This window comes from Leopardus geoffroyi, chromosome C3 (genome assembly GCF_018350155.1).
Source record: "Leopardus geoffroyi isolate Oge1 chromosome C3, O.geoffroyi_Oge1_pat1.0, whole genome shotgun sequence".
Taxonomy (NCBI): Eukaryota; Metazoa; Chordata; class Mammalia; order Carnivora; family Felidae; genus Leopardus; species Leopardus geoffroyi.
The window spans coordinates 39470469-39494708 of record NC_059338.1 but is presented as its reverse complement, the minus strand read 5'-3'; the positions used below and the strand labels follow the sequence as shown (position 1 = coordinate 39494708).

At 45.4% G+C, this 24240-nt stretch overlaps 2 long non-coding RNA genes across 5 annotated transcripts; both read left to right on the top strand.

The window, feature by feature from the left end:
* Positions 1-4749: 4749 nt before the first annotated feature.
* On the top strand, positions 4750-11836 carry LOC123586459. Of its 4 annotated transcripts, XR_006706801.1 has the most exons (5): positions 4750-4920; positions 5609-5688; positions 5975-6160; positions 7461-7552; positions 11606-11836. It is a non-coding gene; the product is annotated as an uncharacterized LOC123586459 (long non-coding RNA). The 4 variants fall into 4 exon arrangements; XR_006706802.1 differs by lacking the exon at positions 5975-6160 and having other exon boundaries at positions 7468-7552; XR_006706800.1 differs by lacking the exon at positions 5975-6160.
* A 2785-nt stretch (positions 11837-14621) lies between these two features.
* On the top strand, positions 14622-18109 carry LOC123586458. Its single transcript, XR_006706799.1, has 3 exons — positions 14622-14784; positions 15267-15600; positions 17839-18109. It is a non-coding gene; the product is annotated as an uncharacterized LOC123586458 (long non-coding RNA).
* The last annotated feature ends 6131 nt before the right edge of the window (positions 18110-24240 follow it).

The following is a 24240-nucleotide window of genomic DNA, read 5'->3' as shown; positions in this document are numbered from 1 at the left end:
GGTAAGATTAAAATTACAATTTAGGGGAGAATACCGTTAGGTAGAGAACTTTTCATTAAAAAAAAAAAAACTAGACATATATCATATTAAGTTTATAAAACCTAAGAGAGGGAAAAAGTAAAACCTCCCTAAGAAATAAGGGTCAGAACTGACCCTTTTTTTTTTTTAACATTTATTTGTTTATTTTGAGAGAGAGAGTGGCAGTGAGCAGGAGAGGGGCAGAGAGAGAGATTCCCAAGCAGGCTCTGTGCTGTCAGCAGAGGCTCGAACTCAAGAACCATGAGATCATGAACCTGAGTCCAAACCAAGGGTCAGATGCTTAACCAACTGAGTCACCCAGGTGCCCCACAAATATTCAATTTCTTAGTTGAGTCCTTCCAGTTTGAAAGAGGATATTGGTGCCAGGTACTCTCAGGCCAGTTCAAGGCATTCTTTTTACTCTCTTGGTTGCCACTAGACCCTGTGCCTTGGAGGCTAGTCTGGGTCAGCCAAACATTCAGCCTGTGGAAGGACCAATGCAGACAAAACACATTATCTCCTGTCAGATCCTAGACAAACCTGCTAGAATGTGGTGCCAGCTACAGGTGGCAAGCACCTCCACAGAAGCTACACAGGGATGGACAAACTGTGGGCAGAGGGAGAGAGAGAGAGAGAGAGAGTTATGCATGAGAAAGCCTCCAGGGCTTCAACACTAAGAATTTTTCATGGGCCCAGAGCCATAAAAGACTAAAGTTTCCATGTGGTTCTGATTTAGAAGCTCTCAGGCAGGGGTGACAGCAACTGGGATTCATATGCTAGATTCATAACCATGGATCAGCGGCCCAGTGAGATGCCCTGCGCTGTTACTCCTGATTAGAAAAATTGCCTCAACTCCCCATCTGCCAGGGGACTGTAGACTAAGGCAAGTCAAGTTTTCTCCGGGAAACACACAATCAGACACTGTGTGTCTAAACCACCCTGGATTTTAAACAGCACTGGATTTCATTGCTTGTCTAGAAGCCACTTAGATTTTCACTGTTGGTAGATCTCATCAGTGCTGAAGAGGAAAGAGAGGTGAATCTGTCAGCCACCTGAGAACAAGACAGACTAGCAATGCTCACACTAGAAAAACTTCAGTGGATGTTAGAAGCTGGAAGTGATGAGGGTTTGACTTTAGAATTTGATGACATATCCCTGGCAGGTGTGGGTTCTGAGCGTGAAATAGGCATGTTCCCCAGTCAAGGTCAGGCACTCTTACAAGCACTATCTATAGAAATTCTGACCAGGGTGTCTGCCCCATGACCAGACCTAGATGCTCAAGAGGAGGGTAAGACTCTTAGTACAAAGACATCTCCCTATGTCACGAGGTTTCAATATGTGCTGGAGAAACAGCTCCCCTCTTCCTGGCTGTTAGAGAAGCCCTCTACCTTTTAGTGTGAAGTAGGTTTATTTTCCCTTTCACCAAGTTTCTCTCTTTCTAATGTATCTTTCATATTGCTGCTGAAGTGATCTTTCTAAAATATATGTTTAATTGTATATTCTTCTCTCAAGCCTTTTTGTTTTTTTTTAATGTTTATTTTCGAGAGAGACAGAGAGCGAGCGAGTGTCAGAGGGGCAGAGATAGAGGGAGACAGAGGACCCGAGGCAGGCTCTCTGCTGACAGCAGCAGATGCGGGGCTCAAACCCACAAACCATGAGATCATGACCTGAGCCGAAGTCGGACGCTTAACCAACTGAGTAACCCAGTCTCCCTTCTTGTCTCACGCCTTTCAATGGCTTCTTAAATTTCTCACTCAACTAAACCTACACTATCCTTTGTGATCTGGCGCTCCTGTCTTCTTCTCTAGCTTCCTTTCCAATTCTCTTTCAGCTCTATTGAAACACGTGTAATTCTCTGAACAGAACATGCGGAATTGGGGCCTCCATACCTTTGTGCATGCTGTTCTCTTTTTCTAGAATAACTTTCTCTTTCGTAATGCAAAAATCAGCTTAAGCATCCCTCTTCACTCTCCAGGTTGGTGAGTGCTCTACGCCTCCAATGCTCTAAGCTCCCTCCCCTTAGCACTGGTCACATGTGGCCCTACTTCTGTCTCCTAGAGTCCTTAGAGTCCTTGGGAGAGTACCAATCATTCGTCTTCGTGCCTCCAGTGCTCAGGATGGTGCCTGTCATGTAGTAGGCACTACAAATGTCTCATAGCAATTTTGTCTGAGGAATGGAGATGAAAGAAAGGAGCTGCATGTGCGGAGTTGTCTTCCTGTGGGAGAAGGAAGGTAGGAAGGCATCAAAATACTTTGCAACAACTTAAAGTTGTGGTGAGGGCTGAGCTCTAATTCAGCAATGGACAGATGGTCACAGTCCTCTGCCCCGTTGGCCTTTAGGTCCCCTAGGTCAGCTGTTCACACCACTCGAAGTCACCTCCCCATTGCCCAGTCTCCCGTTGTATTTGGCCCTTTTGGATGAGGGCTTTGGATTTGACCTGTTTGGAGCTGCTTTCTAAACACTGGAACCTTGTCACTTCTTCTCCAACTTTTCTGTACCTCCCACCCCGCCCCCCTGTACACCTGTTCGTTTCTCTGTGATCAAGTTTTAAAATGCATCAGTAAAATATCCCCCAACCAGAGCTGATCCTTCTGCTAATACAAAGTGGCAGCTTTTAAATAGGGTAGCCTTCAATTGTCACTTTCAATCACAGGCTCTGCTGAGGGGGACTTAGAAAGACTTAATCGTCTTAAGAAAACAAACAGAAGCCCTCTGCCATGGAACAGCATGCCGGCAGATAGACAGATAGGAGAGAGGACAGACACTGGCAGGCCCAAGATCCTTCCTGGGATCCACCAGGGTTGCTCCAGCAGGCACAGACCAGGTCCCTGCGAGTGAAACTGACAACTCGACATGTCCCTTATCCTTTCCAATTAGCATCCAGCTCCCGTTCTTTCCCTCTTGCTGTCTGCCTCCCTCTGTGCATCTGGCCCTTATAAAGAAACAAGGTCTGTGCTGTTATTCCCCACCCAACCCTCCCTCTTCATCTGAGCTGACCCCAGATCATTAAAACTTAGAATGTGATAGCTGAAAATAGACTAGTCCATGAGAAATCCAGTCCAGCATCCTCATTGTACAGGTGTCAGGAAGCTCAGCCAGCGACAGCCATGTGTAAATGGTCACATAGGCTAGAGTGAACCCAGATATCCTTCCAATTCCTAGCGCAGTTCTCTTCTGCTACAGTAGTACTTCTCAATGGGCTACACATTCAATCACCTGGGGATCTTCAAACAAACAAAACTTTGCCAATATCCCTACAGAATTCTCATTTCATTGGACTTTGGGGGATGCAGGCATCAGTATATTTTAGGAACTCCCTATATGATGGTCGTGTGGCGCTAGAGTTCAGGATCACTGTATTGCATGCTCCTTCTCAGCCTCTTTCCCAGCTTCTGTTCAAATTCATTGAGTCTATGTTTGGGGTGGGGTTGGGAAGGGTAATGAGGAAGAGGAAGGCTGGGTTGCTGTATATTGGGAGGCAGAAAAGAACTCAGGTAAGAACCTCCGTGGGCCAGGCCAGAGACCCCCAGCTGGTGATTGCTTAATACCTTCTGAAGGAGGGATTTTCCCTTTTGTTCAAACCCATGCTATCAACCATTTTTACTAACTACGGAGCCAGGTACTAAGCGTCATTAGTTTGTATGGGTTGTGTTTTAAAAACAGACAAAGGGGACTGGCTCTTGATTTCTGGGAAAACAGATAACAGAAAAACATATGCAAAAAACGTAAAGCCTCTACAAAGAAACATGCCTCCAGAACCTTGCATACACACAGCCAGCTCTGGACTATGAACACAGTCATTCCAGCGGCCTTAAGTTATTGGTCTCTTAGAGCAAGGGTGTCCTGATCACAATAGGCACTCCATAAATATTTGATGTGTGGACTGAAACACTGAGTCTGAAGGTGAGGAAGGCACCAGAGATCAAAATGGCCCCAGAGGACAAGGAAGTAATGAATAAGCCATCTGCAAGGTCACTCTGGAGGGCAGCTGGGCATGTGTCCTAAAACTGACTTCCCACACCTGGTTGATGACAAGACTCAACTGAGGATTGAAAAAATACAGATTTTTGGTCTCGCCTAGACCTACGGAATCAGTCTCCAAGAGTGGTGCCTAGGAATCTGCATTATTTTATAAGCACCCTGGACAATTCTGATGACCAGTCATTTCTGCTTGAGGGAACCTGAAACCTGAACTTGATTCACCACTGGTGAAGCAATTTAAAGTTCTACTTGGGATCACCCTGACTTAACTGATTTCAGTCATGACGTCACAACTTGCTAGCTATCCCCTTTGAGTAAGTCACCCCACCTCTCTGAGCCTGCCCCGTCGTTTGTAACATCCACAAAGGACAGCAGTCGTGTGGGTAAAACGTTTAGCGAGATCCCAGGCAAAAAGCAGCGAGCCCTCAATAACCGGAAGCTGTTAGCATTTCAGCATCCTTTCTATGCTAAAGAAGAGAGAGGAGTAGCCAAGTGTCAGAGGCCTCACATCTACGGAGTGGGAGGTTGGCTGCTTCCCTCTCCAGGCCTGGTCAGTTCAGGCTGAATAACTGGGTGCTGGGAAAGGAAGTGAGGACTTCCATTTTATGCCACGTTGCCCAGTGTCTAAGGGGCGAGGTAAAGGGCTGCAATGTTTGTGTTCTTAGAACTCACTGGCCTCTATTCCTACGTCCTTCATTGTGTGGCTAGGATCTCCTTGGGTTCCAGTATTCTCTTTGTGAAATGGGGATGATAACATCCAAAGTCCCGCCAGCCTCACTGAGAACCTGGGAAGATCAAAACACACCGAATCACAGTCTAACCCGTTCGAGCTGGTAGTTAGCGCGTGTTTGCGACGATCAGGCGCCACGCTAAGCGGCTTACGTGCACTCTCTCGTCTGACCATGATAAGGGCATTAGAGGTAAGTTTTATCTTATACCCACTTTGCAGTTCGAAAAGTAAGGCTTGCTGAAGACTAGTGACTCTAAGTCTCACAGCTGGTAGCAGGTGGAGTGAGCAACCAACCTCAGGCCGGTAGGACTTCCAAGTATAAAGTCATATCCATGACAGTGTCCCATGTCACCACAGTCCGTCACTGACATCTCCATCCTCTCCTCGGCCAAAAGGGCTAAATGACCTTTCTCTCTGTGTGTCTGAGTGTCCTATTTGGAGCCCAGTTTTTCACTCTGAGGCCTGAGTTTTACAACTATCCCCATGCTTTCCCCCCAACCAAACGTGGTAGATAGGGGAGAGCTGGCTACATCTGACTGCACTTTTAAGAATCTATTCATCATAAAAATCAAACTTGCTGAATTTAGCTTTGTACTTTCATTAAAAAATAAAACCAGGGGCGCCTGGGTGGCGCAGTCGGTTAAGCGTCCGACTGCAGCCAGGTCACGATCTCGCGGTCCGGGAGTTCGAGCCCCGCGTCGGGCTCTGGGCTGAGGGCTCGGAGCCTGGAGCCTGTTTCCGATTCTGTGTCTCCCTCTCTCTCTGCCCCTCCCCCGTTCATGCTCTGTCTCTCTCTGTCCCAAAAATAAATAAACGTTGAAAAAAAAAATTAAAAAAAAATAAATAAATAAAACCATCCGGCTGTTTTGATTTGCTAGGGTGCTCTACCGTGGACGGACCTCTATTTAGGAAAACTTGGCATCTAAAAGCCCATCGTGACAAAATCGACACATTAAGGGTGAATATTCACACGTTGTAAAAGGATTCGTGTCAATGTTCGTTTCAACTGCTCTTTCCTAAATTGGTTTCTTTTTCTCTTACTAAGTATTTGGCAGAGTGACTGGGGTGGGGAGAGGGAGGCAGAAAAAGTTCACATGGTACAGAAAAGAGCGACCCGGAAAGTCTCTAAATGAGTCACTAGAAACACAGGATCACGTTTACCGAAAGAAATGATTATCTACAACTTGTCAGGAACACGACAGTTGCACAAAGTACACGTGAAGCTTCTTGATGTTTAATCGAAGGTTACAACTAAGACTCAAAGGGCTGGATTTGTGCCTAGTAAGTGAAAAACGGCACAAGATGTGAGTCAGTCGACATCCCTCTCGTGCTGCATGCTACCTTCTGAGTCCCAGTCTGGCTCTCCTGGTCCAGAGATCTGTTTCACAGGAACCTGAAAACCTGCCAAATCCATCACCGGTGATGAGCAGGTGAGCTGAGGAGCCCCTGATTTATGTCAAAGCATCCTAGGGGCAGAGCTGCCTTGCAAAGGACTGTCAGAACTGATCAATGAATAAACGAAGTCACTGACCAGGGGGACAGCTCACTCTCTTCGTTTTTAGGGATTTTGTAATGAGAGAAATCACTAAGATTCATTTCGGGGCACGATGATATTAGCATACCCCCCCCTTTTTTTTTAATACTTTTCTTGGGGCTAGGGAGGAGAGAAAAGGGAAGGATGGAAGTCAAGGGATTTTTACCAAGGGAAAATCTATTCACCCAACTAGGGGGGGGGGGGTGAGTTTGAGATGCTGCTCAGGGACTTTTTGAAGTTGTGAGGCCCTGATCTGCATGGGAAAAGACCAGACGTGTTGCACAGATACTCATTTGTCAACTTCCTCTGTGACTGGGCTCAAAATGGCTGTGTAAATAACTCAGCCGGGGAGGATGGCAGGGCAAAGCTCTGGCAGTTATTGTGCTATGAAATATGCATTAATTGCATTAAACATTCAGTCTGAAACTCAGCAGTGAGGCCCCTTTTGTCAGTTTTTATGGTGCACAGACAGAGACACCAGGATGCGGATGGCAATGGCCTTCTGTGTAGACCCCGATGCTGCAACAGCCCAAGCTTCTCCTCAGATGCTCCAGGAGAGGCGGGTGGCGCCCCGCTCAGCAGCACGGTGCACACGAGGCCAGGGTCACCCGCTCTCACTCCCCAGGAGCCCCCCACCTCTGCTCTGCTCCCTAGACGCCACCCGCCCTGTCTTGAATTCCAGCCAGTGAGTCATCTCCTACATGTCCGCCAGTGACAGAAGGGTTGGATGTGGAGGTGGAGGGCTCCGTGGCGTCTGTCCCCATGAGGGGTAAAGCGACTTCCCTCAAACAAGGGAAGGCAGTTCTCGTTTGCAGTTGATTACGACATTTGAAAATTCGAGGTGTGCTTTATCAGGGGGAGACATCACGTCAGGGCAAAGGAGCCGAAAGTGTAACAGATGCTTTTGAAGAGAGATATTGGAGAGAGAGAGAGAGAGAGAGAGAGGGAGATTTAATGTGTGCTCGAGAAGGCAAGCCTTAGGATGCAAAGTGCCTTTGGTCTTACTACTTGCACAAAATGAAGCACAAGAATCTCAATGGGGCATTCAAGGCCCTCTTGAGTTAGGCCCAACGGAACCTCCCTGACCTTGCTGTCTACGGTCTCCCTACGCTGAAGCCACTCTAACCAAAGTGGATGACGTGTTTCTTAACTTTGCTTTTCTATCTTCCTGCCTTTGATTACACGATTCTGCCAAGCAACCAGTCAATCACGGTTTGCCGAGGACTGATAAGATTTTAACACCGAAAGGCCCAAGTCCCCGGAAACCCTTCAGTGCTAAGCACACCAGGTCAGTTGGTTCCCCCTGCTGTACCCTCTGCCTGGAATCAGTGGCCTTCCACTCTGCATTTTCGCTCAGATAAATCCTTCAAAGGCATGTCAAATACCATCTCCTCCATAACCCATTCCATACTTTTCCACATTGACTTCTCTCCCGCCACAGACCTCTAACAAACCTACCTTGTTAATGCCCGTCTCTGTCAGAGCATTCAGTCCCCAACGTTTACAGAGAACCTCGTCCTCCCTCGCCTGCCCACTCGCCACGTTCTCCTCAGGCGCCTGCCCACAAGGAGCGCCCGGTCTGTGGAGGCCGCAGAGAGATCAGCACTCGTAACACGGTGAAATAAACCTTTAACAAGTGGATGTGCAAATTCCATGGTCTAAGGATGAAAGAGTCGTCAAGACTGCCAAAGATCAGAGATTCAGGACTAGGGAAATTGCTAAAAAGAGATACAAAGTTCTGAAAATTCTGCAGACTCCCTTCCAGAACAGTTAATTCCTGGGAGATCTAAGGTCTTTGTTAACTTTTTTTCCCTCACCAGAATTCTTGGTGCAGTGAGTGGGGATTCTTTTGCGTTTATACATCTAATCTTTATGGGGGAAAAAATAGAATCTCCTAATTCTATATTTAAAGAAAAAATAACATGTTTTTAAAAAATTTTTTTAAGTGTTTATTTTTGAGAGAGAGACAGAGAGACAGAGAGACAGACAGCGAGCAGGGTAGGGGCAGAGAAAGAGGGAGACACAGAATCCAAAGCAGGCTCCAGGCCCTGTGCACAGAGCCTGACATGGGGCTGGAACTCATGAACGGTGAAATCATGAGCCGAAGTCAGACGCTTAACCAACTGAGCCACCCGGGAACTCAACATATTTTTTTTAAGTGCAATAAAATCAATGGTCATTTTGTTATACACACACACACACACACACACACACACACACACACTGTGTATGTGTGTATGTGTGTATTTGTGTTTATCCTATGTCAGCATCCAAGGATAACCACCATTCACGTTTTGACGTATAATCTTCTAGACTTTGTATAGAAGTGAAGACAGACATTTTAAAGCAGAATGAGATTTTACTACACATACTGTTTTCCACCCCAGTTTTAACAACAAAATACCTCTCCACATATTTGTGTATGTGCATGTGTGTGAACGTATAGACACATCTGCCACATCATTGCTACTAGTCGTATATATTGTATTGGGTAGATGTGCCTTCATTTATTTAAACAATCCTGTAATAGGATCTAGTAAGATCATTTTTTATTTTTACCATTATAAATAATACTGTAATGAACCTCCTTAAAAATGCACATTTTCATAATTATCCAATATGATCAGACAGATAAAACCCTCCCAGTGGAATTACTGGGGCAAAGGATGGACATAATTTAAGGCACTTGAGGCAGATTGCCGTTTACGCATCTAACTTACATTTCGTAAAAATCTGTTTTTCTGTACATTTTTGCCAGCCAACATATATTTTGTCGAGCTACAATAGCTAGAGATCCCAAAGAGCATTTTTTCTAAGCGAATGCCAACTTCCGTGATCGCCACCACACAAAATAAAGGAGAAATAAATCCAGGGGTGGCGTAAGTGAAGGAAAACCCCAAACAAGCCTACTCGCAAGGCAAAGTAGTTAAGCTGTCTTCTTAAGCTCACTCTATCAGAGTTATTGCCACTTATTCATAAGGGCATCCAGCAACAGCTGTTCACCTGGCCAAGCAACCTCTCCAAAGAAAGATCCCCATATGTTGCAGGGAGATGCACGTGAGCTGGTTCTTAGAGAGAAAATGACCTTGTTTCCTGGTTCTGTGTGATGATGCTTCAATCAGAGAGAAGGGGGCGGGGGGGGGGTGGGGGAAGAGCCCAAATTCAAGGCTTGTGGAGGAGAAACTTGTCATCTTCATTATTTTATTGGGTTCAAAGGCCTACCCGTGCTTTGTTTCATCTGGAGGTGGACAAACAAAGCAGGTCTGTTAGTGACACTTTTATCACTGGGCTTGCCCAGAGCCCACAGGCAGCAAGTGGCAGAACCAGGCCTGGAACCCAGGGCTTCTCGAACAATCTTGTCACTGTGAATCTCAAAAAAAAAAAAAAAAAAAAGTTCCGTGAAGTTACAACAGAGAGAAAACAGGAGTAGAATTCTGACATTTTTGCAAATATTGATATACGTAATCACAGTATGTTTGGGCTACTTTTAATTTCTTTTTTAAATGTCAAAGGTGGTGCGGGACCTCTGCTGCAAGGGACAGGTGGGTATGGAAGTTGTACAATTGTGGTTGTGTAAGGACTATGGGGAAAGGATTGGTCATGTACTTAGCCCCACCTCGTGTTGCTAGATAGGTCTCAGTTTGGTCATCTGAAAAATGGGGATCTACCTCCAGGGTTTCTGTGAACATGAAAATGCTTCAGAGCCCGTAAGTACCCAATGACACTCTATCCTGTGCTTTTTATTCTTTGAAGCAATTTCATCCCCTCTCCTGGACTCTAAGCTCTTTTTTTTTTTTTTTTTAATTTTTTTTTTCAACGTTTATTTATTTTTGGGACAGAGAGAGACAGAGCATGAACGGGGGAGGGGCAGAGAGAGAGGGAGACACAGAATCGGAAACAGGCTCCAGGTTCTGAGCCATCAGCCCAGAGCCCGACGCAGGGCTCGAACTCACGGACCGCGAGATCGTGACCTGGCTGAAGTCGGACGCTTAACCGACTGCGCCACCCAGGCGCCCCGACTCTAAGCTCTTTAAGAGCAGGAATAACGTCTTGTGGTTCCACTGCTGAGACCAGGGTCCTGGATGACATTCCTCCTACACACCCACAGACGTATGCAGACTACATGCTATCTTCTGAAATTGTACTGGAACATTATTTTATGTTATACACAATGTTTAATGGATATTAAGTAACATTTCATAGTAATATATAGAAGTTTTTAAATACATGAGTTCATAATATGGATATTTTTTCTTTAACTTTTTTTTCCCATTTAACACTACAATTTGGACATCTTTTTATGTAGGTGCATGTAAATCTTCCTTATTCTTTGTATTGGCTACATAATATTTCATCGAGATATTGGACTAAAATATCCAATGGACTAAAATATCATAAGTTTATTTTAACTTGTTTTTGGTAGATTGTTGGATATTTCAAATTTGTCACTTTCACAAATAATATTGTCATGAAACATTCCATATATATGCCATTGTCTACATACGTAAGTGCTTCTTGGAGTCAAACCTGGAAGTCAAAATTGAGGGTCAGAATTCTTGTATCTTTCACATTTTCATCAATATTGTCAAACTGACCTTCAAAAGGCTGCTCTGAAATATTCTCCTATGCATCTGAATATTCCTGTTTCCCTGGGTTTATAGACCAGCCCTGGGTTTTATCATCTTTGACAATGGATAAAAATTCTATCTGTTGTCATTTTAATTTCTTTTTTAAATAGTGAAGCTGAACATTTTACTGGCAATTTGTACACTCTTTTGTGTTAATTGTCTGCTCCTGCTTGTCAATTTTTCTATTGATTTTTTTTCCTTATTGATTTATTTGAATGCTTTGTGTACTAAGGATATTAACTCTTTTATCTACAAGTTTTAGGTACTTTTGTTATATTTTTAAATTATTTTTAATTTTGACATAGAGATTGTCTCTTTACTCTTTCTGGCTTGGTATTATGCTATAATTGTCTGATTTTGTCCTGACCTAGTTAATGCATTCTCCACTCGTAAAATGATAGGACTTGAACAAGGTAATTTTTAAAGATGTTCTATAGAGTCAGGATTTTACATGATCTAGAACTGCATTGATTCAGACAAATATATGGCAGCCAGTGTAACTTTCAGAAAACACTGTATTGAAAAGATATACCTTAATAAAACATGTAGTCCTTCCATATGTAAAATGTAACCATAATGTTGGCCAGAAAATATTGCACACGAGGGGCCTTCAATGGACATTTTTAATTTAAAAAATAAAATTAATTCATGCAAAATTCAACATATTTGATGAACTCCAAACTAACGATTTAATCATGACTTGCTTTCCGCAGCTCCACGAGGGGGCATCCCAGGAGTCCACGTTTTATGCTGAGCGGCTGTGTCCACTAAAGCTCCAAATGATTGGACCCGAATGGACACCTGACCCAAAAGCAGCCAATCCATTGGCTGGACAGCAACCAATGACCTATGTGACTTATTTATTTATTTTTAATTTATTTTTGAGAGAGAGAGACACCCCCTCCCCCAGCACAAGTGGGGGAGGAGCAGAGGGGGGGGCGGGGACAGAGGATCTGAAACAGGTTCTGTGGGACAGCCCCAGAGCCCGATGTGGGGCTTGAACTCACTAACCCACTAGTTATGAGACAATGATCTCAGCCAAAGGCAGACCCTTAACCAACTGAGCCACCCAGGTGTTCTTATGTGATTTATTTTTTAAAAAAAGAATAAAGAGAAACAGTGGGGCCAGTCAGATTTCTATTTCGGCAAATTAATTTTGGGAAACTGAAACAATAAACCAGCTTGCGGTAGAAGGTGCAACCCCAAGAGTCGTCAGATAGAACTATGCTCTTCCGGGGGCGCCTGGGTGGCGCAGTCGGTTGGGCGTCCGACTTCAGCCAGGTCACGATCTCGCGGTCCGTGAGTTCGAGCCCCGCGTCGGGCTCTGTGCTGACAGCTCAGAGCCTGGAGCCTGTTTCCGATTCTGTGTCTCCCTCTCTCTCTCTGACCCTCCCCCGTTCATGCTCTGTCTCTCTCTGTCCCAAAAATAAATAAACGTTGAAAAAAAATTAAAAAAAAAAAAAAAAAAGAACTATGCTCTTCCGTATGTATGTTGACCCCTTTAAACTCCGAAAAGGGCCAGCTTCATGGACAGGCAGCCAGTGGTCAAACAGGGCCCCATGCTTGGATTTAGTGCTGAATTTTATTTTTTTGAGTTTGGGTTTTGTTGGTGAAGTGGCTGGGACAATGGAACATGGACCAGGCGCTCAGCTTCCCGAGGCTGCGTCCGAGCCCTGAGTTCTCAGACCTGCTCCCCTTCGTCCGTCCCACCTTCTCCTTCCTTCCTCCTCCCCACACTGCCCAGCAGGGAGCCGAGTCTGGGCCGGGGAATGCTGGACCCCTGTGCCCTGTGGCATCTGGAAATGGGGTGCGGTGACAGCTGTCCTTGCCCCAGGCTGGCACACCATGGTTCATTTGGCAGGTGATTCAGTGGAGCAATCTCTCAGCCTCCCCCAATCCAGGTACTTAGTGCGTCATCACCCGCAGAGATTGGGCGTTGGGGATGGCCGTCTGCCTTGGGTTGGGGCAGTGGACTTGTGGGAAGGGGTGATGCCTGGCTCAACTTCTCCACTCCTCCCTTAAGCATGGTGCTCATCTGGTGGACGGCAGGGAAGGGGAACCCAGCCATGGGTGCCAAGTTTCAGACTTGGGCCCCTAGGCACCAGGAGAGTCTGCACTGCCCTGCCAGTGTCTCCGTGCCTGGGGAAGGTGGTGTTAAATAGCAAATATAAAACACCAAGGAGGTGGAGACAGAAAGAGACAGAGAAGAGAGACAAAGGGCCGCTGAAGAAAGAAGTGTTACGTTTTAGTTTGCATTTTTTCCTCCGTTTTAAACAAGGGACCCCTCATTTCTTTTGCAACGGACCTACCAAATTATGAATAGGTCCTGACTCTAAGTCAGCTGCAGAAGCCATTCGTTAGGAAGAGAGAACAAAATGGATGTAGAGAGAGGAGCTGACACATGGAGAACAAGAGCTACCTCTGGAATGTGATGAGGCTTCACTTCCAGTCTAGACACTTATAATCAACCCTCTTCTCCTGAGGTGACAGAGAAGAGCTCGGTGTCTTGCAAGTAAATAAAACTGATTCAAAGATGAAGGCAAAGACTCCCTGCAAGGTTCTAGAGAGTCCCAGCCCCTGTCTCAAGGAGAACGAAATGAGATATAATAACACAATAAATAATAATAGTAAGGACAATAACATATCACATTTAATCCCCACAACAACCCGACTACCCCATGGGGGAGGAACTATACGTTCACAGATGGGGGAACAGAGATGTTGACAGTCCAGAAGGAAGAGCCGGGACCTGACTTGCTGCCTAGGAGAAATTTTTCTCAGAGTGGTAGAAAACACTAAAATATTAGTGAGAGGGGAGCAGGCTGCTTCCAGCTGGGGAAATCAGGGGATGCTTTTTTCAGAGGCTGTGCCCAACATGTAGCATGTACTTGGTAAAGATTTGCTAAAAGAACCGAATGAATGAATGAATGAATTTGTATTGGATTTAAAAGGAAAGCTTTGGGGATGGGGGAGAAATGAATGAATGAATGAATGAATGAATGAACTTGGATTGGATTTAAGAGGAAAGCTTTGGGGATGGGGGACAAAAACAGAGGTGGGCAGATCATTAGCAAAGGGCTAGAACAGAAAATGGCAAAGTGAGCTTGCACATGGGCAAGCAGGCCGGCTTGGCCGGAGTTTAGGGCACTTAAAGGGAGCAAGAAGGATGTTTGGACCAGTAGAGTCTCCAGGCCGAGAAGCGTGTGCTGTATTTGGTAGGTAATCTTGAACCACTGAACATTTATAAGCAGAAGAGATATGATCAAAGTCATGCCGTAGGAAAGTTAATTAGTTGAGAGTGAGTAGAATGAATCAGAGGAAACAGAAACAGAGAGCAAGGAGATATCAATAATCTGTGAGAATAGACCAGGCAGGAGGTAAGGAAGGCTCCAAGAAGATGGAGGGAAAGGATCTGATAAGATACTCGTCACAGGAACAGACAGGAGTTGTCATGTAGGTGTGTGAGCAGGGGTGATCAAAAAAGGGGGTTCTCGGGGTGCCTGAGTGGCTCAGTCGGTTAGGCGTCTGACTTCAACTCAGGTCATGATCTCACAGTCTGTGAGTTCGAGCCCCGTGTCGGGCTCTGTGCCGATAGGTCAGAGCCCGGAGCCTGCTTCAGGTTCTGTGTCTTCCTCTCTCTCTGCCCCTCCCCTGCTCATGTTCTGTCTCTCTCTGTCTCGAAAATAAATAAAAACATTAAAAAAAATTAAAAAAAAAAAAAAGGTGGTTCTTGGGTGTCTAGCCTGTGTGCCTGGAAAAAAGGAAGCCATACCAGTAATCCCAAAGTCAGGTGGTGGATCTATTTCTTATGTTGACAAGGAGGGAAGGGAATGAAAGGCCCTGAAAACACCGGGTTCTTCCTGCATTTAGCTTCACCCTGGGGATGGATAGGGTAAGTGCTTTCTTCAAAATTTCAGTCCAGTTCCAATCACATGAACATGAATTCGGTGGGATCTATATTTCAGGGTTTTATGAATACAGATAGTTAGAATCTTAACATGAAAACAGTGGTATCGCACTAATTCCAGCTCCCCGAATTTAGAATTTGTGACTCTTCTAACTGGCTAGGCAGAACTTTACCTTCATTTAAGCCAATTCATGCTTCATAAACCAGGACACATGGCACGTTTAAATATTTCAGGGGGGCAGCTACCACATTTGAGAGAGTCAAACGTTTTCACGTTATTCTCCCACATCCTGACGAGCATCGTTCACGTAAAATGGCGGAGGCGATGTTCATTATACATCCCTCTTTGTCGTTTCGTTAAAGAGGATCCTTTGGCTCCTCAACAAGACCCGGTCCGGGTGCTTGAGCTATCATCTGCCCTCATAAGTAGTGAAAGTGCATTTTCTTAAACTCCTCCTCCATTTCAGGCTCCTTCCTGATTCAGGCTGACCTTTACCATACATCACTGCAAAGAAATCCCCGCGGGGTTGGTTATCACGGTGAGCTGCTAGTCATCTGAAAGGCGAGGTCACTGCCTCTTTGTAAGGTCTGCTCACACTGTGAAAAGGGCCATTGGAGGCATGACAAGGAGGCTCGCCCAGGCCGTTCCACTCCGCCGACTTCCAGATCTGGGCCGAGTCGATTGCTTTTCATTTCCCAGTACCTGAGATCCTGCCATCACATCGGCCTCCTTGACACTGGCCCCGGGTTTCCAGACGAGGACATGGCTCCTGCTCACCCAGTTCACGCGCCAGTAATTGGGTCAGTCCTGTAGTTATCGACTTATTTGTAATTTCAAAAAGGCTGCATGTCGGGGAAGGGAGTTCCCATTTGCCAGGGTAAAGAGAGGGGGGTGGCCTCAGCTCTGGGATCTGGAAGCGGGGACAAGATTAACCAGTCGTCGGAGCGACTTCAGCCGTACCTTGAAGCATTTCCCTTCAGATGAAAATGTTCCAGAATAGAAGAGGCTCCCAGAGAAGGCTGGGAAAACAGCCCTCAAGGTTCAAACTGACAGAATGGAGCCTGGCTGCTCAGAGTTGGTTTCTAAAGGCAGAATGACCTCTGAAATCTTGCCGCAGGACTTACAGGCTGCTAATTGGCACAATGGGTAAATATGCCGCATGACCGTAATCGATGAGAACGATTTCTCCAGACCCTGGACGAAGCCGGTGGTGTTAGTGCAGCGCCCTACTGTGCACGCTGTGGGGGAGGCGGAGGCCGGCCTGCACGGCTACCCCCTGATTTCTCCGGGCCACAGAAGGAAGTGTGAACAAAGGGATACATAAACCACAATCAGAGGACATGATTCTTCATCCCGTCTCTTTTACTATAGTCATGATGCCAGCCTTCTAAGCGTTTGTGTTATTTGTATAGGCAACAGGCTTCCTAAGCTGCTTAAAATGAACCGCTGAGGGTCACCTGGGTGGCTCAGTAGGTTAAGCTACCGACTTGATTTTGGCTCAGGTCTGATCTCCCCCTTGATGGGATCCAGCCTCCGGTCTGGCTTCCTGCTGACAGCAGGGGTCTGCTTGGGATTCTTTTTCTTTCTCTCTCTGCCCCTCCCCCATGCGTGCTCTGTCTCTCTCAAAATAAATAAATACACATCTAAAAAGAAATGAGCCACTTACAATCTTCTTTGCAGGTTGGCTTTGCCCACAGTAGGTACTCGATAAATGTGTGATTAATTAAATTGAGTCAGTGAGCAATGACTGCTTTTGTTTTGTTTTGTTTCCAAATGGGTCGCGTTTTTCTAAATGGAAATCCTGGGGCTGCCCTCGTAGGTGAAGATCACTTTCTTCCCTTCCGCATTCCAGACATGTGCCCAGAGGCCTTGGGCGGGTGAGGGAGAGGAGGGTCCAAAAAGAGCTCAAAATGACATCAAAATCCCCTAAGGCTTCAGAACCTGGCACTTGACATTTTTCACATTCTCTAGAGATACTGGCTTGCGTTTAAACTTCATTCCCTTTCCCGTTTCCTCTCCCTGTCCCCCCAACGAAATGAATTATCTTTGCCTGTCCCTTATACAGTCAACCATTTCAAAACAAACTCGCCTCCCGGACAGAGGGTAGCTTTAGGGACCCTCGTAACCAGGCTGAGGCACCCGGAGCTAATATTAAACCAGTGACCTCGGATCTCCCCGAGAGCACATGGGGGCCACCACACCTGAGAAGCTTGTTCTTTGACCCAAGACACACACCTGCTGTAGGAATAAAGTGGATTTCCCATGTGAAATTGTCCCTGACGCCCCAGCTTGAATTGACCCCTTTGCAACCTGACCTTAAAGAAATCAGTTAAATGCTTAATTGGTGGACATATTATCAGGGGTAAACAAGGGATGCAGGAGATAGTTTCCCTGAAGTCAGATAAACTACTTCCCCTTTCCCTATCGTTTTCTTTTTTAAAACTTGATAGACTCCAAGGTATCCGAAGGTATTTATTTCTGAGAGATGTTGTGGACGATACGCCTTTACAGGCATTTATGTGCCTCTGGCATAGTCATAGGTAATAACCGGCTCGAGAATAAATGTTGAGAAAGCTTCATTGTAACAGACGGAAACTTGAACATTTGTGTCAGTGAGAAGTTAACCCCCCACCCCCCAAAGGAAGCAAGATTCTTAAATCAGTCACGTGATCTGTTTCTGTTTGAATTTAAAGATTGTAGCAACTTTCCTTCCAACCACTAGTAATATAATAATTGTACCCGATTATAACTCATTTCTTTCTGAGACAATATTCTTTGGTACCTCGTAGTCATAGAAGACAGTCTGAGAAGCAGAAATGACTAATTGGTTTTTTGAATCTGTATTTTGTATTGTTGGAATGGGGTCTAAAGGAAGGATTCTCAGACAGCATAGGGCACCTCGCCCCTAGCAAAGCTTGGAGGAGGACGAAAATGTTATGTTTCCCCACATCCCACTCCCATCCAGTCCTACTTGTCTATATAAGAATATCATCTGGATGAACGACTGTTACTAATGCACCTTTGTTCTCACCACGTAGGGCCAGCAACAACATACAGAACCACAGTCAAGGTGAAATGTGAACACAAGCAACGAGAAGAGCTGGGTGGAAAGAGACAGGGAATGGGGACATCCTAGCAGGTATCTCCCCCAGTTTCCTTGGTCAAACACCACCATTCCCGTTTATCGCTGAGTTAATCGCCTTTGACTTCTTCACAGTCCCTCTATTTATGCAGTCCAGAATAACGTTTGATTTCTTTTATTGCTCCAGATCCTGGTGCCAAAGGCATTAAAATTTTATCTTCCTCTGCCCTCGGATTCCTCCTCTCAAGTCTACTGCCTGTGGCTGTGGAGGGTCTGTTTGACCTCTGAATTTCTCGTCCCTAGTCTCGTTACCTTCTTTGTCACTACACTGAATCGGATAATCAAATTACCCATCTCTCCTGGTGGACCGCTTAGAGTTTTATTGTCCTTCCTGACCACCTTTGTTCCTGCTTCAGACACTTCTGTGCTCCTCAGCTCCCACCGGGGCTTCCCTCACTCTGTGTGGAGGACTGGGGGTCCCCTAGACGAGTATGCCCAGCTCAGCCCCTATACCTTTTCCCTGTGGGTCGGACACTCACCCCTGCTCTAGTCCCCAGGTTCAGCGACACAGTCGTCACTCATACAGCCTCATCCAGGAATGGATTCCCCAAGCTTTTGCAGAAATTACCGCATATAATGTGATGGAAGGGGCTCCTCGAATATCTACCCCCAGATAACCCTTACCGCCAGCACCTGATTTCATGCGAAACCTTTCAACTCTATACAAAACTAAACAAAACCCAACACTCTGGGGCCATTATTCTTTACTGTGATTCTAAGAAGTATTAATGTGATTCATTTCCTCCTTCAGGTGGAATTTGATGGCCTCAATCCAAAATGACCACCCAGCTCTCTTTTCCTACCCAAAATGACCACCCATAGTTCCGTGGCTTCTGGCTACCTCCTACAGCAGCACACTGAGCGTGTCCACCCCGCTGAAATGTACACTCCCTGAGGCAGGGACCACAGACATCTTACTCGTCTACGCACCTCCCCAAATAGAAAGCATAATGCCGAGCATGTAGCAAATCTTCAATATCTATGAAAGTTATATATATTCCAATATATATGGAATTCCAATATATATATTCCATATATATTCCAATATATATGGAAGGAACATAGGTAAGGAGAAGAGAGAGGACTCAAATATGAGGTGGGTCTAATGATGTAAGACAGCTAGGAGCCATCACTGACCATTTGCTGATGGGATTCCCCCCTCCCCCACCAAAAAAAAAAACCCTTTTGCTTTTCAAACTCTCCCTTCTTACGTTCCTGATATTTATTATTCAGGTGTGATAGCGTACGTTCTTCCTTGGACTGAAGTCTCTAATGGTTCTTTCCATTTTCCGTGCTTCATTTCTGAATCTGTCCAAGTGACATTTTCTCGCTAGTCTTCGATCTTTCTTTGGTTTCCCCTAGAAAATGTATGTCAGTTTCCAACGTTTGTTCCCCATCTTCCTGAAAGTTCCAGGGCAAAAAATTTATTTAAACCTTTTTAGTCACCTCTACCGCTTTTTTTTTTTCTCCTTTCAATAAATTACCCTTCCCGTGTCTTCGCCACCCAGCTGTCTAGCTCAATGACCCCTGTGTTCCTTACGCACTAGGGAAATTTTCCCATGATTTCTCTTAACCTTCAGTGCAATCTTTTTCATTCGCTACCTTCGCCTTTCTTATCTTTTTTTACACTCTCTGGACTTTGTTCGGTAATCCTCCCCGGCCGCCTCTGTACCTGATGCTTAATGCCTCACATACGCCTCTTTCTTACCTTTGATTACTTTTTTTTAACTTGTTCACCCACATGGTGGATTCTCTTATTGCCAGGACTGCATGCAAGATGACCCCTGGGTTTATATTAATTTATATTTGAATACTTTTCATTTCCAACCGTGTTCTCCGTTTCTTCCCTCGCCTCAGCCCCTGTGCTTTTACCTGGCCCCTCCGATGCTCCTCAGAAATGCAGGGGCGTCTTCATGAAATGGCACAGTGACAATGGACGCTGCTTCCAGTCTCAGCTACATCACCCGCTCCCGAAAAGTAACACGAGGGAGAGAAGAGGGTGCTCCCAGGAAATGTGTCCGTAAGGAAATAATCCTTGTAGACGTAGGACAAAAATTCTCCTCCATGAGTCATTGTCTACCCAGATGCCCCCCGGGGAGCAAACATTTCATGAGAAGAACCACAGACAGAAGAAGGCTTCTTTGCACTGAGCTTCCTCCCGCTCCCTCAGTGATTTGGAGCCCACAAGGAGCCCACAAGGCTACTTTCAGGCGAGAGGGCCCCGGATCTAGAATCAGGGCAATGGCGCCCCAGTCCTGGTTTTGCCACCGAGCGGCTGGGAAGTCTCAGTACCTTCTTTTCCCTTGTCCTAAGTCTGTTCTCCCAGCCTCAGTTTTCCTTGGCTGTAAAATGAGGGATTGAACTCCACAATGAAGGGTCCTGCCTGCAGTTGCAAGGGCATCCACTGTGACAATTTTCTCTCAGCTGCTGCCATAATGAAGACATAGGCAGACTTTGTCCTCATTATTCACACCCTCCCTTTTGTTCTTTTTGTTCTCTTTTAGGCTTCCCTTCCTCCCCAGTGTACTTGGTGCACCTGTTTCCCCCCAGTGCTACCCTCTTCTGTAAGATGTAACTCCATTCATCCTCCCGGCCTTTCCCGAAGGAGGAAGCCTCCTGAAGCATGCAGACCAAGGGGCCAACGAGGCGGCATGGTGCAGAAAGAAAGCCAGGAGTCAGACCTCCTGATTTCACACATGACCCTGGGGCTTCCGACGTCCTCATCTGCAAAATGGGGACAACATTCGCACTTAAGTCAGAAGGTTCCTGAGAGGATTCAGTAAATTACTCCTCCTAAAGCCTTAGAAGAGTACCTAGCAGGAAGTAAGCACCATATGAATGTTAGCCAAAGGGAAAAGAAGTATTTGTGTTACAGAAGCCTCCAAATCTTAAAACAAGAGACTGAATTCTAATGCACCAAGTTTCAAGAAACAGTAAACTAAATGAAAGGTTTGGAAGCTAGAGAGGACTATTGTGTTTCCCTAAAATCACAACACACAGGTTGGCATCCCCAACACACACACACACACACACACACACACACACACACACACGGCAGTATTCCAGGGACTGATTTTGGAGCTCAGATTTCGGATTTTAACCTAGCTGTATTACTTTATATCAAAACTTCAGTTTCCACAGAGATATTCAGTATATATTTTTTTATTTTGAATGTAACAAACCAATTAAAGAATGTTTCACAGTAGGCCCCTTTTGGGCTCCCAACCAAAGACCGCGTATGATCTCCGAGACCTTTTAGTTTCTGTTATAGATACAACTTGTAACCATGAGGTGACCTAATTTTAAATTTCTCTCTGCCACCAGAACCTGAAATGTATCTTCTCCAGCAGGTAAACTCAGTCAACTCATACAATCTAACACGTTTTAGAATATCCTTCTCTACGGGTAAGAGGATAATGGGTGAGGGAGATGCCTTCAAATAATAAAAAGCTCACGACTCCCAGCCACTTTATTGTCAGATGTCTGGACACAGGACGGATACAGCAACTGTTGGGGTCTCTGGTGCCATGATTCTAGATTTCAGGGACACTTGGGAAACATATCATCGTCCTCAAAGGCAAGTCACGCTATACTGCAAGACTGCAAGACTCAGGCAGTTTATTGGAGATCTAGCCCCATGAAAAGTGATTTTTTTTTGTAGGACTTGGCTCTCACGTACCCAGTGGGTGAAAACTGTCTCTTGAAATGAAGTTGATGTAAATGTCAAAGTCATAGTGGAGGCACCTCAATGACCTTGTTCTTCTAATATCTAAATACTAACGTGTGGAAAACTACAGACTGATAATTTGGAAGGAGAGAGCTCTTACTTGAGGAAATAATAATGAGAAAGACGAGAGAGGCAGCAAAGACTGAGGACACATTTTAAGGCTCACTGTTATTGGAAATATGACTTTTCTCAAATATTAAAAATAAACCTTTAATTCCCCTCATGCCATCCAGAGTCTTTTCTACAAACATCTGGATAAAGGAATCACATCAAATCCATGGCGTTTTGAGACATTCCTGGAGCATAGATGTTCTTGAGATTATGTTTTTGGATTACTTGACTAGAAATAATAAATACTTTCAGTACTTAAAGCTGTAATGCTTTGGGTTGGATTTGGATTTTTGTTTCATTTTAGTAAAAGGTGGAGATTCAAAGTCAGCTCCTTAACCAGAATGATATATTGGATGTGAATATAGTTTATTGCTTTCTGACCTACATTTCCCCCTTTTTTCATCATTTGAAAAGTTACTTGACAAGTTGAACGCCTGCAGCTCAGCATTTCCAAACATCTGCCTTGAAGGAAGCACTTTGCTTCAGATTTTCACATGATGATCAAAAGTGGGTTTAACGTTCTCAGGTTAAATGGGAACAAGGGGGATGGTCTGACGCGGATAGAAATATATTTGAGAGCAACATGAAAGAGAAAAAAAAAAAAACACTTGGAGCTGGCAGAAGCTTAACCCTAGAGCCAGCTTGGACTCATGAAGACAGATTTCAGCTGAGAGATGAGTCATCTGTGGTCCGGCACTGGCTCTGGCCCAGTTTGCCCATCTGTACGATGGGGACTTCAGAGTCTACCCTTTGGAAGAATGTGAAGTCAGTGGATGACGACCATGTGACCTAATGTCCCGACTCTGCTGTAAACCAGCTGTGTGACCACGGGACATCCTGCTATCCTTTGAATGTCCTTTTCCTATATAAAAAAAAAAAAAAAAAAAAAAGGCCCCCTGCCCCCGCTAGCATTCTGTGATTGAGAATTTGAAAAGGAAAGCTCAAACATGTAGATGAGGGCTTAATACCAGCCTAAGGAAACCGGAAGTTAGGATAAATTAAAATTCACATTTTTAATTCAGGCCATGGAATAGTACGTACTGGACTCCTGATATGAGCCAGAACAAGGGCTACAACCATGAGCAAAACGAGACGGGGTCCCTGACCTGTCTGAGTTCATAGGAAGACCCACATCAATCAAATAATCATACAAACAAATATAAAATGTCAAGGTATGGGTTGGAGAGCCTAAAAAAAGAAGAGAACACAAAGGATAAAAAGTTAAAATGTTGGGGCGCCTGGGTGGGTCAGTCGGTTAAGCGTCTGACTTTGGCTCAGGTCACGATCTCACAGCTTGTGGGTTCGAGCCCCATGTAGGGCTGTATGCTGACAGCTCAGAGCCTGGAGCCTGCTTCGGATCCTGTGTCTCCATTCCTCTCTGCTCCTTTCCTGCTCAAGCGCACGCTCTCTCTCTCTCTCTCTCTCTCTCTCAAAAATAAATAAAAACATTAAAAAAATTTTTTTTAAATGTTAAAATGTCATCAAGTCACTTTATAACCTATTCTCAAACTGGGTCAATAAGGACTTGAAAACAAGTACAGAAAATTAAGAGTGAAATTATCATCTGTTCTGGTATTCCACAGTGCATCACGTGGAATGGATTCCATAACGTATCGTATAGCCAGCCACCATCTTTCAGGGGTCTCCCTGGTTCAATCCCACTTCTGTTTATTCACTAAGTCGACCCATTTTTGCCATGAAAGCACAATGAACCAGACATGTCGCCAGGCACGAGGCATACAATATGAGCAAGACAGTTCTCGCCCAGTTAGCCTTTGCCGTGCGACAGAACTTCTCAAAACTTAGTGGCTGAGCACAACCATGATTTATTAATTTTCATGATTCTGTGGGCTGGCTGGCTGGTTCCCCTGCTGACCGCCTGGCTGGGTCGTGTGCTTGCCTTCAGCTGGAAGCTTGGCTGGGCCACAAAGTCCGAGATAGCCTCACTCTAGCGACAAGTCCAGCGGTGGGTGCAGGCTGTTGGCTGGAGTGTCTCTGTTCTCCTCCAGCTTCTTTATGCAGTAGTCCCAGGGCAGCATTCTGAGACACACACACACACACACACACACACAGAGCGCAGAAGCTGCAAAGTCAAGCCCTAGCCTTGGAAGTCATATAGCATCGCTTTTATGGCATTTTGCTGGTCAAAGCAAATCACGTGAGCATCCCAGATTCGAGGTAGAGAAACAGAATTCACCTCCAAGGAGTGTACAGACCGAGATGGGAGGACTCTGTGGCCATCATCATGGTTAAGAGCACTTGGGTGGCTCCCTTGGTTAAGCATCTAACTCTTGATTTCAGCTCACGTCATGATCTCACAGTGAGGTCATGAGATCAAGCCCCTCATGGGGCTCTGCACTGGCCATGGAACCTGCTTAAGATTCTCTCTCTCTTTCTCCTTCTCCCTCTGCCCCTTCCCTGCTTGATTGCACATGTACAGGCTCTCTATCTAAAAGAGAG